This window comes from Schistocerca americana, chromosome 10, assembly GCF_021461395.2.
Source record: "Schistocerca americana isolate TAMUIC-IGC-003095 chromosome 10, iqSchAmer2.1, whole genome shotgun sequence".
NCBI lineage: Eukaryota > Metazoa > Arthropoda > Insecta > Orthoptera > Acrididae > Schistocerca > Schistocerca americana.
Genome location: NC_060128.1, coordinates 33,381,816 through 33,399,955, shown reverse-complemented (window position 1 = coordinate 33,399,955; position 18,140 = coordinate 33,381,816).

The window sequence follows — 18,140 nt, the reverse complement described above, 5'->3', positions numbered from 1 at the left end:
GATGCAATTTCTGTGTTTCATCGTCAATAAGAAGGTCCAAGGGATACAGTAAACCTGAAGTGAAGCATTGGAATCTAAAACTGGACTCACAGGAGAGGTTCAAATATCGAAAGTTAGGGTGTCAGTCCTCTTGTACTTAAGTCGGCATTGTGCATTTTGTATTAAATTCGGATGCAATTTCTATGTTTCATCGTCAATAAGAAGGTCCAAAAGATACAGTAAACCTGAAGTGAAGCATCGGAATCAAAAACTGGACTCACTAGAAAGGTTTAAATCATCGAAAGTTAGAGTGTCAGTCCTCTTGTACTTAAGTCGGTATTGTGCCATTTTCATTAAATTCGGATGCAATTTCTGTGTTTCATCGTCAATAAGAAGGTCTAAGTTATACAGTAAACCTGAAGTTAAGCATCGGAATCTAAAACTGGACTCACAGAAGAGGTTCAAATCATAGAGAGTTAGAGTGTCAGTCCACTTGTACGTAAGTCAGCATTCTGCCTTTTGTATTAAATTCGGATGCAATTGCTGTGTTTCATCATCAATAAGAAGGTCCAAGGGATACAGTAAATCTGAAGTGAAGCATCGGGATCTTAAACTGGACTCACAGGAGTGGTTCAAATCATCGAAAGTTAGAGTGTCAGTCCTCTTGTACTTATGTCGGTATTGTGCCTTTTGTATTAAATTCGGATGCAATTTCTGTGTTTCATCGTCAATAAGAAGGTCCAGGGGATACAGTAAACCTGAAGTGAAGCATCGGAATCTAAAACTGGACTCACAGGAGAGGTTCAAATAATCGAAATTTAGAGTGTTAGTCCTCTCGTACTTAAGTCGGCATTGTGCATTTTGTATTGAATTTGGATGCAGTTTCTGTGTTTCATTGTCAATAAGAAGGTCCAAGGGATACAGTAAACCTGAAGTGAAGCAGCAGAATCAAAAACATGACTCACAGGAGAGGTTCAAATCATGGAGAGTTAGAGTGTCAGTCCTCTTGTACCGAAGTCAGTATTCTGCCATTAGTATTAAATTCGGATGCATTTTCTGTGTTTCATCGTCAATAAGAAGGTCCAAGGGATACAGTGAAACAAAAAGTGATGCATCGGAAGATAAAACTTGACTCACAGGAGAGGTTCAAATCGTAGAGAGTTAGAGTGTCAGTCCTTTTGTATTAAATTCGGATGCAATTTCTGTGTTTCATCGTCAATAAGAAGGTCAAAGGGATACAGTAAACCTGAAGTGAAGCATCGGAATCTAAAACTGTACTCACAGTAGAGGTTCAAATCATAGAGAGTTAGAGTGTCAGTCCTCTTGTACTTTAGTCGGCATTGTGCCTTTTGTATTAAATTCGGATGCAATTTCTTTGTTTCATCGTCAATAAGAAGGTCCAAGGGATACAGTAAACCTGAAGTGAAGCATCGGAATCTCAAACTGGACTCACAGGAGAGGTTCAAATCATATAAAGTTTGAGTGTCAGTCCTCTTGTACTTAAGTCGGCATTGTGCCTTTTGTATTAAATTCATATGCAATTTCTGTGTTTCATCGTCAATAAGAAGGTCCAAGGGATACAGTAAACCTGAAGTGAAGCATCGGAATCTAAATCTGGACTCAAAGGAGAGGTTTAAATCATCGAAAGTTAGAGTGTCAGTCCTCTTGTACTTAAGTTGGCATTGTGCCATTTTCATTAAATTCGGATGCAATTTCTGTGTTTCATCGTCAATAAGAAGGTCTAAGGGATAAAGTAAACCCGAAGTGAAGCATCGGAATCTAAAACTAGACTCACAGGACAGGTTCAAATCATAGAGAGTTAGAGTGTCAGTCCACTTGTACGTAAGTCAGCATTCTGCCTTTTGTATTAAATTCGGATGCAATTGCTGTGTTTCATCATCAATAAGAAGGTCCAAGGGATACAGTAAATCTGAAGTGAAGCATCGGAATCTAAAACTGGACTCACAGGAGTGGTTCAAATCATCGAAAGTTAGTGTCAGTCCTCTTGTACTTAAGTCGGTATTGTGCCTTTTGTATTAAATTCGGATGCAATTTCTGTGTTTCATCGTCAATAAGAAGGTCCAAGGGATACAGTAAACCTGAAGTGAACCATCGGAATCTAAAACTGGACTCACAGGAGAGGTTCAAATAATCGAAATTTTGAGTGTCAGTCCTCTCGTACTTAAGTCGGCATTGTGCCTTTTGTATTGAATTTGGATGCAATTTCTGTGTTTCATCGTCAATAAGAAGGTCCATGGGATACAGTAAACCCGACGTGAAGCAGCGGAATCAAAAACATGACTCACAGGAGAGGTTCAAATCATAGAGAGTTAGAGTGTCAGTCCTCTTGTACTTAAGGCGGTATTCTGCTTTTTGTATTAAATTCGGATGCAATTTCTGTGTTTCATCCTCAATAAGAAGATCCAAGGGATACAGTGAACCTAAAGTGAAGCATCGGAAGATAAAAGTGGACTCACAGAAGAGGTTCAAATCATAAAAAGTTAAGTCGGCATTGTGCCTTTTGTATTAAATTCGGATGCAATTTCTGTTTCATCGTCAATAAGAATGTCCAAGGGATACATTGAACCTGAAGTGAAGCATCAGAATCTAAAACTGGACTCACATGGGAAGTTCAAATCATAGAAAGTTAGAGTGTCAGCCCTCTTGTACTTAAGTCGGCATTGTGCATTTTGTATTAAATTCGGATGCAATTTCTGTCTTTCATCGTCAATAATAAGGTCCAAGGGATACAGTAAACCTGAAGTGAAGCATCGGAATCTAAAACTGTACTCACAGTAGAGGTTCAAATCATAGAGAGTTAGAGTGTCAGTCCTCTTGTACTTAAGTCGGTATTGTGCCTTTTGTATTAAATTCGGATGCAATTTGTTTGCTTCATCGTCAATAAGAAGGTCCAAGGGATACAGTAAACCTGAAGTGAAGCATCGGAATCTCTAACTGGACTCACAGGAGAGGTTCGAATCATATAAAGTTAGAGTGTCAGTCCCCTTGTACTTAAGTCAGCATTGTGCCTTTTGTATTAAATTCGGATGCAATTTCTGTGTTTCATCGTCAATAAGAAGGTCCAAGCGATACAGTAAACCTGAAGTGAAGCATCGGAATCTAAAACTAGACTTACAGGAGAGGTCGAAATCATAGAAAGTTAGAGTGTCAGTCCACTTATACTAAAGTCGGCATTGTGCCTTTTGTATTAAATTTGGATGCAATTTCTGTGTTTCATCTTCAATAAGAAGGTCCAAGGGATACAGTAAACCTGAAGTGAAGCATCGAAATCTAAAACTGGACTCACAGGAGAGGTTCACATCATCTAAAGTTAGTGTGTCAGTCCTCTTGTACTTAAGTCGACATTGTGCGTTTTGTATTAAATTCGGATGCAATTTCTGTGTTTCATCGTCAATAAGAAGGTCCAAGGGATACAGTAAACCTAAAGTGAAGCATCGGAAGATAAAAGTGGACTCACAGAAGAGGTTCAAATCATAAAAAGTTAAGTCGGCATTGTGCCTTTTGTATTAAATTCGGATGCAATTTCTGTTTCATCGTCAATAAGAATGTCCAAGGGATACAGTGAACCTGAAGTGAAGCATCAGAATCTAAAACTGGACTCACATGGGAAGTTCAAATCATAGAAAGTTAGAGTGTCAGCCCTCTTGTACTTAAGTCGGCATTGTGCATTTTGTATTAAATTCGGATGCAATTTCTGTCTTTCATCGTCAATAAGAAGGTCCAAGGGATACAGTAAACCTGAAGTGAAGCATCGGAATCTAAAACTGTACTCACAGTAGAGGTTCAAATCATAGAGAGTTAGAGTGTCAGTCCTCTTGTACTTAAGTCGGTATTGTGCCTTTTGTATTAAATTCGGATGCAATTTGTTTGTTTCATCGTCAATAAGAAGGTCCAAGGGATACAGTAAACCTGAAGTGAAGCATCGGAATCTCTAACTGGACTCACAGGAGAGGTTCGAATCATATAAAGTTAGAGTGTCAGTCCTCTTGTACTTAAGTCAGCATTGTGCCTTTTGTATTAAATTCGGATGCAATTTCTGTGTTTCATCGTCAATAAGAAGGTCCAAGCGATACAGTAAACCTGAAGTGAAGCATCGGAATCTAAAACTGGACTTACAGGAGAGGTCGAAATCATAGAAAGTTAGAGTGTCAGTCCACTTGTACTAAAGTCGGCATTGTGCCTTTTGTATTAAATTTGGATGCAATTTCTGTGTTTCATCTTCAATAAGAAGGTCCAAGGGATACAGTAAACCTGAAGTGAAGCATCGAAATCAAAAACTGGACTCACAGGAGAGGTTCACATCATCTAAAGTTAGTGTGTCAGTCCTCTTGTACTTAAGTCGACATTGTGCGTTTTGTATTAAATTCGGATGCAATTTCTGTGTTTCATCGTCAATAAGAAGGTCCAAGGGATACAGTAAACCTGAAGTGAAGCATCGGAATCTTAAACTGCACTCACAGGAGAGGTTTAAATCATCGAAAGTTAGAGTGTCAGTCCTCTTGTACTTAAGTCGGCATTGTGCCATTTTCATTAAATTTGGATGCAATTTCTGTGTTTCATCGTCAATTAGAAGGTCTAAGCGATACAGTAAACCTGAAGTGAAGCATCGGAATCTAAAACTGGACTCACAGAAGAGGTTCAAATCATAGAGAGTTAGAGTGTCAGTCCACTTGTACGTAAGTCAGCATTCTGCCTTTTGTATTAAATTCGGATGCAATTGCTGTGTCTCATCATCAATAAGAAGGTCCAAGGGATACAGTAAATCTGCAGTGAAGCATCGGAATCTAAAATTGGACTCACAGGAGTGGTTCAAATCATCGAAAGTTAGAGTGTCAGTCCTCTTGTACTTAAGTCGGTATTGTGCCTTTTGTATTAAATTCGGATGCAATTTCTGTGTTTCATCGTCAGTAAGAAGGTCCAATCGATACAGTGAACCTGAAGTGAAGCATCAGAATCTAAAACTGGACTCACATGGGAAGTTCAAATCATAGAAAGTTAGAGTGTCAGCCCTCTTGTACTTAAGTCGGCATTGTGCATTTTGTATTAAATTCGGATGCAATTTCTGTCTTTCATCGTCAATAAGAAGGTCCAAGGGATACAGTAAACCTGAAGTGAAGCATCGGAATCTAAAACTGTACTCACAGTAGAGGTTCAAATCATAGAGAGTTAGAGTGTCAGTCTTCTTGTACTTAAGTCGGTATTGTGCCTTTTGTATTAAATTCGGATGCAATTTGTTTGTTTCATCGTCAATAAGAAGGTCCAAGGGATACAGTAAACCTGAAGTGAAGCATCGGAATCACTAACTGGACTCACAGGAGAGGTTCGAATCATATAAAGTTAGAGTGTCAGTCCTCTTGTACTTAAGTCAGCATTCTGCCTTTTGTATTAAATTCGGATGCAATTTCTGTGTTTCATCGTCAATAAGAAGGTCCAAGCGATACAGTAAACCTGAAGTGAAGCATCGGAATCTAAAACTGGACTTACAGGAGAGGTCGAAATCATAGAAAGTTAGAGTGTCAGTCCACTTGTACTAAAGTCGGCATTGTGCCTTTTGTATTAAATTTGGATGCAATTTCTGTGTTTCATCTTCAATAAGAAGGTCCAAGGGATACAGTAAACTTGAAGTGAAGCATCGAAATCTAAAACTGGACTCACAGGAGAGGTTCACATCATCTAAAGTTAGTGTGTCAGTCCTCTTGTACTTAAAACGACATTGTGCGTTTTGTATTAAATTCGGATGCTATTTCTGTGTTTCATCGTCAATAGGAAGGTCCAAGGGATACAGTAAACCTGAAGTGAAGCATCGGAATCTTAAACTGCACTCACAGGAGAGGTTTAAATCATCGAAAGTTAGAGTGTCAGTCCTCTTGTACTTAAGTCGGCATTGTGCCATTTTCATTAAATTTGGATGCAATTTCTGTGTTTCATCGTCAATTAGAAGGTCTAAGGGATACAGTAAACCTGAAGTGAAGCATCGGAATCTAAAACTGGACTCACAGAAGAGGTTCAAATCATAGAGAGTTAGAGTGTCAGTCCACTTGTACGTGAGTCAGCATTCTGCCTTTTGTATTAAATTCGGATGCAATTGCTGTGTCTCATCATCAATAAGAAGGTCCAAGGGATACAGTAAATCTGCAGTGAAGCATCGGAATCTAAAATTGGACTCACAGGAGTGGTTCAAATCATCGAAAGTTAGAGTGTCAGTCCTCTTGTACTTAAGTCGGTATTGTGCCTTTTGTATTAAATTCGGATGCAATTTCTGTGTTTCATCGTCAGTAAGAAGGTCCAAGGGATACAGTAAACCTGAAGTGAAGCATCGGAATCTAAAACTGGACTCACAGGAGAGGTTCAAATAATCGAAATTTAGAGTGTCAGTCCTCTCGTACTTAAGAAGGCATTGTGCCATTTTCATTAAATTCGGATGCAATTTCTGTGTTTCATCGTCAATTAGAAGGTCTAAGGGATACAGTAAACCTGAAGTGAAGCATCGGAATCTAAAACTGGACTCACAGGAGAGGTTCAAATCATAGAGAGTTAGAGTGTCAGTCCACTTGTACGTAAGTCAGCATTCTGCCTTTTGTATTAAATTCGGATGCAATTGCTGTGTTTCATCAGCAATAAGAAGGTCCAAGGGATACAGTAAATCTGAAGTGAAGCATCGGAATCTAAAACTGGACTCACAGGAGTGGTTCACATCATAGAGAGTTAGAGTGTCAGTACTCTTGTACTTATATCGGCATTGTGCCTTTTGTATTAATTTCGGATGCAATTTCTGTGTTTCATTGTCAATATGAAGGTCCAAGGGTTACAGTAAACCAGAAGTCAAGCATCGGAATCTAAAACTGGACTCACAGGAGAGATTCAAACCATAGAAAGTTAGAGTGTCATTCCTCTTGTACTTAAGTCGGCATTGTGCCTTTCGTATTAAATTCGGATGCAATTTCTGTGTTTCATCGTCAATAAGAAGGTCCAAGGGATACAGTAAACCTGAAGTGAAGCATCAGAATCTAAAACTGAACTCACACAAGAGGTTCAAATCATAGAAAGTTAGAGTCTCAGTCCTCTTATACTTAAGTCGGCATTGTGCCTTTTGTATTAAATTCGGATGCAATTTCTTTGTTTCATCGTCAATAAGAAGGTCTAAGGTATGCAGTAAACCTGAAGTGAAGCATCGGAATCTCAAACTAGACTCACAGGAGAGGTTCAAATCATATAAAGTTAGAGTGTCAGTCCTCTTGTACTAAAGTCGGCATTGTGCCTTTTGTATTAAATTCGGATGCAATTTCTATGTTTCATCGTCAATAAGAAGGTCCAAGGGATACAGTAAACCTGAAGTGAAGCATCGGAATCTAAAACTGGACTCACTGGAGAGGTTTAAATCATCGAAAGTTAGAGTGCCAGTCCTGTTGTACCTAAGTCGGCATTGTGCCAGTTTCATTAAATTCGGATGCAATTTCAGTGTTTTATCGTCAATAAGAAGGTCTAAGGGATACAGTAAACCTGAAGTGAAGCATCGGAATCTAAAACTGGACTCACAGGAGAGGTTCAAATCATAGAGAGTTAGAGTGTCAGTCCACTTGTACGTAAGTCAGCATTCTGCCTTTTGTATTAAATTCGGATGCAATTGCTGTGTTTCATCATCAATAAGAAGTCCAAGGGATACAGTAAATCTGAAGTGAACCATCGGAATCTAAAACGGGACTCACAGGAGAGGTTCAAATAATCGAAATTTAGAGTGTTAGTCCTCTCGTACTTAAGTCGGCATTGTGCATTTTGTATTGAATTTGGATGCAATTTCTGTGTTTCATCGTCAATAAGAAGGTCCAAGGGATACAGTAAACCTGAAGTGAAGCAGCGGAATCAAAAACATGACTCACAGGAGAGGTTCAAATCGTAGAGAGTTAGAGTGTCAGTCCTTTTGTATTAAATTCGGATGCAATCTCTGTGTTTCATCGTCAAAAAGAAGGTCCAAGGGATACAGTAAACCTGATGTGAAGCATCGGAATCTAAAAGTGGACTCACAGGAGAGGTTCAAATCATAAAAAGTTAAGTCAGCATTGTGCCTTTTGTATTAAATTCGGATGCAATTTCTGTGTTCCATCGTCGACAAGAATGTCCAACGGATACAGTTAACCTGAGGTGAAGCATCAGAATCTAAAACTGGACTCACAGGGGAGGTTCAAATCATAGAAAGTTAGAGTGTCAGTCCTCTTGTACTTAAGTCGGCATTGTGCATTTTGTATTAAATTCGGATGCAATTTCTGTGTTTCATCGTCAATAAGATGGTCCAAGGGATACAGTAAACCTGAAGTGAAGCATCGGAATCTAAAACTGTACTCACAGTAGAGGTTCAAATCATAGACAGTTAGAGTGTCAGTCCACTTGTACTTACGTCGGCATTGTGCCTGTTGTATTAAATTTGGATGCAATTTCTTTGTTTCATCGTCAATAAGAAGGTCCAAGGGATACAGTAAACCTGAAGTGAAGCATCGGAATCTCAAACTGGACTCACAGGAGAGGTTCAAATCATATAAAGTTAGAGTGTCAGTCCTCTTGTACTTAAGTCGGCATTGTGCCTTTTGTATAAAATTCGGATGCAATTTCTGTGTTTCATAGTCAATAAGAAGGTCCAAGGGATACAGTAAACCTGAAGTGAAGCATCGGAATCTAAAACTGGACTCACAGGAGAGGTTTAAATCATCGAAAGTTAGAGTGTCAGTCCCCATGTACTTAAGTCGGCATTGTGCCATTTTCATTAAATTCGGATGCAATTTCTGTGTTTCATCGCCAATAAGAAGGGCTAAGGGATACAGTAAACCTGAAGTGAAGCATCGGAATCTAAAACTAGACTCACAGGAGAGGTTCAAATCATAGAGAGTAAGAGTGTCAGTCCACTTGTACGTAAGTCAGCATTCTGCCTTTTGTATTAAATTCGGATGCAATTGCTGTGTTTCATCATCAATAAGAAGGTCCAAGGGATAGAGTAAATCTGAAGTGAAGCATCGGAATCTAAAACTGGACTCACAGGAGTGGTTCAAATAATCGAAAGTTAGAGTGTCAGTATTCTTGTACTTAAGTCGGCATTGTGCATTTTGTATTAAATTCGGATGAAATTTCTGTGTTTCATCGTCAATAAGAAGGTCCAAGGGATACAGTAAACCTGAAGTGAAGCATCGGAATCTAAAAGTGGACTCACAGGAGAGGTTCAAATCATAAAAAGTTAAGTCGGCATTGTGCCTTTTGTATTATATTCGGATGCAATTTCTGTGTTTCATCGTCAATAAGAATGTCCAAGGGATACAGTAAACCTGAAGTGAAGCATCAGAATCTAAAACTGGACTCACAGGGGAGGTTCAAATCATAGAAAGTTAGAGTGTCAGTGGTCTTGTACTCAAGTCGGCATTGTGCATTTTGTATTAAATTCGGATGCAATTTCTGTGTTTCATCGTCAATAAGAAGGTCCAAGGGATACAGTAAACCTGAAGTGAAGCATCGGAATCTAAAACTGTACTCACAGTAGAGGTTCAAATCATAGAGGGTTAGAGTGTCAGTCCTCATGCACTTAAGTCGGCATTGTGCCTTTTGTATTAAATTGGGATGCAATTTCTGTGTTTCATCGTCAATGAGAAGGTCCAAGGGATACAGTAAACCTGAAGTGAAGCATCGGAATCTAAAACTGGACTCACAGGAGAGGTTCAAATCATAGAGAGTTAGAGTGTCAGTCCACTTGTACGTAAGTCAGCATTCTGCCTTTTGTATTAAATTCGGATGCAATTGCTGTGTTTCATCAGCAATAAGAAGGTCCAAGGGATACAGTAAATCTGAAGTGAAGCATCGGAATCTAAAACTGGACTCACAGGAGTGGTTCACATCATAGAGAGTTAGAGTGTCAGTACTCTTGTACTTATATCGGCATTGTGCCTTTTGTATTAATTTCGGATGCAATTTCTGTGTTTCATCGTCAATATGAAGGTCCAAGGGTTACAGTAAACCAGAAGTCAAGCATCGGAATCTAAAACTGGACTCACAGGAGAGATTCAAACCATAGAAAGTTAGAGTGTCATTCCTCTTGTACTTAAGTCGGCATTGTGCCTTTCGTATTAAATTCGGATGCAATTTCTGTGTTTCATCGTCAATAAGAAGGTCCAAGGGATACAGTAAACCTGAAGTGAAGCATCAGAATCTAAAACTGAACTCACACAAGAGGTTCAAATCATAGAAAGTTAGAGTCTCAGTCCTCTTATACTTAAGTCGGCATTGTGCCTTTTGTATTAAATTCGGATGCAATTTCTTTGTTTCATCGTCAATAAGAAGGTCTAAGGTATGCAGTAAACCTGAAGTGAAGCATCGGAATCTCAAACTAGACTCACAGGAGAGGTTCAAATCATATAAAGTTAGAGTGTCAGTCCTCTTGTACTAAAGTCGGCATTGTGCCTTTTGTATTAAATTCGGATGCAATTTCTATGTTTCATCGTCAATAAGAAGGTCCAAGGGATACAGTAAACCTGAAGTGAAGCATCGGAATCTAAAACTGGACTCACTGGAGAGGTTTAAATCATCGAAAGTTAGAGTGCCAGTCCTGTTGTACCTAAGTCGGCATTGTGCCAGTTTCATTAAATTCGGATGCAATTTCAGTGTTTTATCGTCAATAAGAAGGTCTAAGGGATACAGTAAACCTGAAGTGAAGCATCGGAATCTAAAACTGGACTCACAGGAGAGGTTCAAATCATAGAGAGTTAGAGTGTCAGTCCACTTGTACGTAAGTCAGCATTCTGCCTTTTGTATTAAATTCGGATGCAATTGCTGTGTTTCATCATCAATAAGAAGTCCAAGGGATACAGTAAATCTGAAGTGAACCATCGGAATCTAAAACTGGACTCACAGGAGAGGTTCAAATAATCGAAATTTAGAGTGTTAGTCCTCTCGTACTTAAGTCGGCATTGTGCATTTTGTATTGAATTTGGATGCAATTTCTGTGTTTCATCGTCAATAAGAAGGTCCAAGGGATACAGTAAACCTGAAGTGAAGCAGCGGAATCAAAAACATGACTCACAGGAGAGGTTCAAATCGTAGAGAGTTAGAGTGTCAGTCCTTTTGTATTAAATTCGGATGCAATCTCTGTGTTTCATCGTCAAAAAGAAGGTCCAAGGGATACAGTAAATCTGATGTGAAGCATCGGAATCTAAAAGTGGACTCACAGGAGAGGTTCAAATCATAAAAAGTTAAGTCAGCATTGTGCCTTTTGTATTAAATTCGGATGCAATTTCTGTGTTCCATCGTCGACAAGAATGTCCAACGGATACAGTTAACCTGAGGTGAAGCATCAGAATCTAAAACTGGACTCACAGGGGAGGTTCAAATCATAGAAAGTTAGAGTGTCAGTCCTCTTGTACTTAAGTCGGCATTGTGCATTTTGTATTAAATTCGGATGCAATTTCTGTGTTTCATCGTCAATAAGATGGTCCAAGGGATACAGTAAACCTGAAGTGAAGCATCGGAATCTAAAACTGTACTCACAGTAGAGGTTCAAATCATAGACAGTTAGAGTGTCAGTCCACTTGTACTTACGTCGGCATTGTGCCTTTTGTATTAAATTTGGATGCAATTTCTTTGTTTCATCGTCAATAAGAAGGTCCAAGGGATACAGTAATCCTGAAGTGAAGCATCGGAATCTCAAACTGGACTCACAGGAGAGGTTCAAATCATATAAAGTTAGAGTGTCAGTCCTCTTGTACTTAAGTCGGCATTGTGCCTTTTGTATAAAATTCGGATGCAATTTCTGTGTTTCATAGTCAATAAGAAGGTCCAAGGGATACAGTAAACCTGAAGTGAAGCATCGGAATCTAAAACTGGACTCACAGGAGAGGTTTAAATCATCGAAAGTTAGAGTGTCAGTCCCCATGTACTTAAGTCGGCATTGTGCCATTTTCATTAAATTCGGATGCAATTTCTGTGTTTCATCGCCAACAAGAAGGGCTAAGGGATACAGTAAACCTGAAGTGAAGCATCGGAATCTAAAACTAGACTCACAGGAGAGGTTCAAATCATAGAGAGTAAGAGTGTCAGTCCACTTGTACGTAAGTCAGCATTCTGCCTTTTGTATTAAATTCGGATGCAATTGCTGTGTTTCATCATCAATAAGAAGGTCCAAGGGATAGAGTAAATCTGAAGTGAAGCATCGGAATCTAAAACTGGACTCACAGGAGTGGTTCAAATAATCGAAAGTTAGAGTGTCAGTATTCTTGTACTTAAGTCGGCATTGTGCATTTTGTATTAAATTCGGATGAAATTTCTGTGTTTCATCGTCAATAAGAAGGTCCAAGGGATACAGTAAACCTGAAGTGAAGCATCGGAATCTAAAAGTGGACTCACAGGAGAGGTTCAAATCATAAAAAGTTAAGTCGGCATTGTGCCTTTTGTATTATATTCGGATGCAATTTCTGTGTTTCATCGTCAATAAGAATGTCCAAGGGATACAGTAAACCTGAAGTGAAGCATCAGAATCTAAAACTGGACTCACAGGGGAGGTTCAAATCATAGAAAGTTAGAGTGTCAGTGGTCTTGTACTCAAGTCGGCATTGTGCATTTTGTATTAAATTCGGATGCAATTTCTGTGTTTCATCGTCAATAAGAAGGTCCAAGGGATACAGTAAACCTGAAGTGAAGCATCGGAATCTAAAACTGTACTCACAGTAGAGGTTCAAATCATAGAGGGTTAGAGTGTCAGTCCTCATGCACTTAAGTCGGCATTGTGCCTTTTGTATTAAATTGGGATGCAATTTCTGTGTTTCATCGTCAATGAGAAGGTCCAAGGGATACAGTAAACCTGAAGTGAAGCATCGGAATCTAAAACTGGACTCACAGGAGAGGTTTAAATCATCGAAAGTTAGAGTGTCAGTCCTCTTGTACTTAAGTCGACATTGTGCCCTTTTCATTAAATTCGGATGCAATTTCTGTATTTCATCGTGTATAAGAAGGTCTAAGGGATACAGTAAACCTGAAGTGAAGCATCGGAATCTAAAACCGGACTCACATTAGAGGTTCAAATCATAGAGAGTTAGAGTGTCAGTCCACTTGTACGTATCTCAGCATTCTGCATTTTGTATTAAATTCGGATGCAATTGCTGTGTTTCATCATCAATAAGAAGGTCCAAGGGATACAGTAAATCTGAAGTGAAGCATCGGAATCTAAAACTGGACTCACAGGAGTGGTTCAAATCAGCGAAAGTTAGAGTGTCAGTCCTCTTGTACTTAAGTCGGTATTGTGCCTTTTGTATTAAATTCGGATGCAATTTCTGTGTTTCATCGTCAATAAGAAGGTCCAAGGGATACAGTAAACCTGAAGTGAACCATCGGAATCTAAAACTGGACTCACAGGAGAGGTTCAAATAATCGAAATTTAGAGTGTCAGTCCTTTCGTACTTAAGTCGGCATTGTGCCTTTTGTATTGAATTTGGATGCAATTTCTGTGTTTCATCGTCAATAAGAAGGTCCAAGGGATACAGTAAACACGACGTGAAGCAGCGGATTCAAAAACATGACTCACAGGAGAGGTTCAAATCATAGAGAGTTAGAGTGTCAGTCCTCTTGTACTTAAGGCGGTATTCTGCCTTTTGTATTAAATTCGGATGCAATTTCTGTGTTTCATCCTCAATAAGAATATCCAAGGGATACAGTGAACCTAAAGTGAAGCATCGGAAGATAAAACTGGACTCACAGAAGAGGTTCAAATCGTCGAGAGTTAGAGTGTCGGTTCTTTTGTATTAAATTCGGATGCAATTTCTGTGTTTCATCGTCAATAAGAAGGTCCAAGGGATACAGTAAACCTGAAGTGAAGCATCGGAATCTAAATGTGAACTCACAGGAGAGGTGCAAATCATAAAAAGTTAAGTCGGCATTGTGCCTTTTGTATTAAATTCGGATGCAATTTCTGTGTTTCATCGTCAATAAGAATGTCCAAGGGATACAGTAAACCTGAAGTGAAGCATCGGAATCTCTAACTGGACTCACAGGAGAGTTTCAAATCATATAAAGTTAGAGTGTCAGTCCTCTTGTACTTAAGTCGGCATTGTGCCTTTTGTATTTAATTCGGATGCAATTTCTGTGTTTCATCGTCGAGCCGTAAGGTGGCTCGCGGAGTATAGATGTAGATGTAGATGTAAGAAGGTCCAAGCGATACAGTAAACCTGAATTGAAGCATCGGAATCTAAAACTGGACTTACAGGAGAGGTTGAACTCATAGAAAGTTTGAGTGTCAGTCCACTTGTACTAAAGTCGGCATTGTGCCTTTTGTATTTAATTTGGATGCAATTTCTGTGTTTCATCGTCAATAAGAAGGTCCAAGGGATACAGTAAACCTGAAGTGAAGCATCGGAATCTAAAACTGGACTCACAGGAGAGGTACACATCATCGAAAGTTAGGGTGTCAGTCCTCTTGTACTTAAGTCGGCATTGTGCCTTTTGTATTAAATTCGGATGCAATTTCTGTGTTTCATCGTCAATAAGAAGGTCCAAGGGATACAGTAAATCTGATGTGAAGCATCGGAATCTAAAACTGGACTCACAGGAGTGGTTCAAATCATCGAAAGTTAGAGTGTCAGTCCTCTTGTACTTAAGTCGGTATTGTGCCTTTTGTATTAAATTCGGATGCAATTTCTGTGTTTCATCGTCAATAAGAAGGTCCAAGGGATACAGTAAACCTGAAGTGAAGCATCGGAATCTAAAACTGGACTCACAGGAGAGGTTCAAATCGTAGAGAGTTAGAGTGTCAGTCCTCTTGTACTTAAGTCGGTATTGTGCCTTTTGTATTAATTTCGGATGCAATTTCTGTGTTTCATCGTCAAAAAGAGGTCCAAGGGATACAGTAAACCTGATGTGAAGCATCGGAATGTAAAAGTGGACTCACAGGAGAGGTTCAAATCATAAAAAGTTAAGTCAGCATTGTGCCTTTTGTATTAAATTCGGATGCAATTTCTGTGTTCCATCGTCGACAAGAATGTCCAACGGATACACAGTTAACCTGAGGTGAAGCATCAGAATCTAAAACTGGACTCACAGGGGAGGTTCAAATCATAGAAGGTTAGAGTGTCAGTCCTCTTGTACTTTAGTCGGCATTGTGCATTTTGTATTAAATTCGGATGCAATTTCTGTTTTTCATCGTCAATAAGATGGTCCAAGGGATACAGTAAACCTGAAGTGAAGCATCGGAATCTAAAACTGTACTCACAGTAGAGGTTCAAATCATAGACAGTTAGAGTGTCAGTCCACTTGTACTTACGTCGGCATTGTGCCTTTTGTATTAAATTTGGATGCAATTTCTTTGTTTCATCGTCAATAAGAAGGTCCAAGGGATACAGTAAACCTGAAGTGAAGCATCGGAATCTCAAACTGGACTCACAGGAGAGGTTCAAATCATATAAAGTTAGAGTGTCAGTCCTCTTGTACTTAAGTCGGCATTGTGCCTTTTGTATAAAATTCGGATGCAGTTTCTGTGTTTCATAGTCAATAAGAAGGTCCAAGGGATACAGTAAACCTGAAGTGAAGCATCGGAATCTAAAACTGGACTCACAGGAGAGGTTTAAATCATCGAAAGTTAGAGTGTCAGTCCCCATGTACTTAAGTCGGCATTGTGCCATTTTCATTAAATTCGGATGCAATTTCTGTGTTTCATCGCCAATAAGAAGGGCTAAGGGATACAGTAAACCTGAAGTGAAGCATCGGAATCTAAAACTAGACTCACAGGAGAGGTTCAAATCATAGAGAGTAAGAGTGTCAGTCCACTTGTACGTAAGTCAGCATTCTGCCTTTTGTATTAAATTCGGATGCAATTGCTGTGTTTCATCATCAATAAGAAGGTCCAAGGGATACAGTAAATCTGAAGTGAAGCATCGGAATCTAAAACTGGACTCACAGGAGTGGTTCAAATAATCGAAAGTTAGAGTGTCAGTATTCTTGTACTTAAGTCGGCATTGTGCATTTTGTATTAAATTCGGATGAAATTTCTGTGTTTCATCGTCAATAAGAAGGTCCAAGGGATACAGTAAACCTGAAGTGAAGCATCGGAATCTAAAAGTGGACTCACAGGAGAGGTTCAAATCATAAAAAGTTAAGTCGGCATTGTGCCTTTTGTATTATATTCGGATGCAATTTCTGTGTTTCATCGTCAATAAGAATGTCCAAGGGATACAGTAAACCTGAAGTGAAGCATCAGAATCTAAAACTGGACTCACAGGGGAGGTACAAATCATAGAAAGTTAGAGTGTCAGTGGTCTTGTACTCAAGTCGGCATTGTGCATTTTGTATTAAATTCGGATGCAATTTCTGTGTTTCATCGTCAATAAGAAGGTCCAAGGGATACAGTAAACCTGAAGTGAAGCATCGGAATCTAAAACTGTACTCACAGTAGAGGTTCAAATCATAGAGGGTTAGAGTGTCAGTCCTCATGTACTTAAGTCGGCATTGTGCCTTTTGTATTAAATTGGGATGCAATTTCTGTGTTTCATCGTCAATGAGAAGGTCCAAGGGATACAGTAAACCTGAAGTGAAGCATCGGAATCTAAAACTGGACTCACAGGAGAGGTTTAAATCATCGAAAATTAGAGTGTCAGTCCTCTTGTACTTAAGTCGACATTGTGCCCTTTTCATTAAATTCGGATGCAATTTCTGTATTTCATCGTGTATAAGAAGGTCTAAGGGATACAGTAAACCTGAAGTGAAGCATCGGAATCTAAACCGGACTCACATTAGAGGTTCAAATCATAGAGAGTTAGAGTGTCAGTCCACTTGTACGTAACTCAGCATTCTGCATTTTGTATTAAATTCGGATGCAATTGCTGTGTTTCATCATCAATAAGAAGGTCCAAGGGGATACAGTAAATCTGAAGTGAAGCATCGGAATCTAAAACTGGACTCACAGGAGTGGTTCAAATCAGCGAAAGTTAGAGTGTCAGTCCTCTTGTACTTAAGTCGGTATTGTGCCTTTTGTATTAAATTCGGATGCAATTTCTGTGTTTCATCGTCAATAAGAAGGTCCAAGGGATACAGTAAACCTGAAGTGAACCATCGGAATCTAAAACTGGACTCACAGGAGAGGTTCAAATATCGAAATTTAGAGTGTCAGTCCTTCGTACTTAAGTCGGCATTGTGCCTTTTGTATTGAATTTGGATGCAATTTCTGTGGTTTCATCGTCAATAAGAAGGTCCAAGGGATACAGTAAACACGACGTGAAGCAGCGGATTCAAAAACATGACTCACAGGAGAGGTTCAAATCATAGAGAGTTAGAGTGTCAGTCCTCTTGTACTTAAGGCGGTATTCTGCCTTTTGTATTAAATTCGGATGCAATTTCTGTGTTTCATCCTCAATAAGAATATCCAAGGGATACAGTGAACCTAAAGTGAAGCATCGAAGATAAAACTGGACTCACAGAAGAGGTTCAAATCGTCGAGAGTTAGAGTGTCGGTTCTTTTGTATTAAATTCGGATGCAATTTCTGTGTTTCATCGTCAATAAGAAGGTCCAAGGGATACAGTAAACCTGAAGTGAAGCATCGGATCTAAATGTGAACTCACAGGAGAGGTGCAAATCATAAAAAGTTAAGTCGGCATTGTGCCTTTTGTATTAAATTCGGATGCAATTTCTGTGTTTCAATCGTCAATAAGAATGTCCAAGGGATACAGTAAACCTGAAGTGAAGCATCAGAATTTAAAACTGGACCCACAGGGGAGGTTCAAATCATAGAAAGTTAGAGTGTCAGTCCTCTTGTACTTAAGTCGGCATTGTGCATTTTGTATTAAAATTCGGATGCAATTTCTGTCTTTCATCGTCAATAAGAAGGTCCAAGAGATACAGTAAACCTGAAGTGAAGCATTGGAATCTAAAACTGTACTCACAGTAGAGGTTCAAATCATAGAGAATTAGAGTGTCAGTCCTCTTGTACTTAAGTCGGCATTGTGCCTTTTGTATTAAATTCGGATGCAATTTCTTTGTTTCATCGTCAATTAGAAGGTCCAAGCGATACAGTAAACCAGAAGTGAAGCATCGGAATCTCTAACTGGACTCACAGGAGAGTTTCAAATCATATAAAGTTAGAGTGTCAGTCCTCTTGTACTTAAGTCGGCATTGTGCCTTTTGTATTAAATTC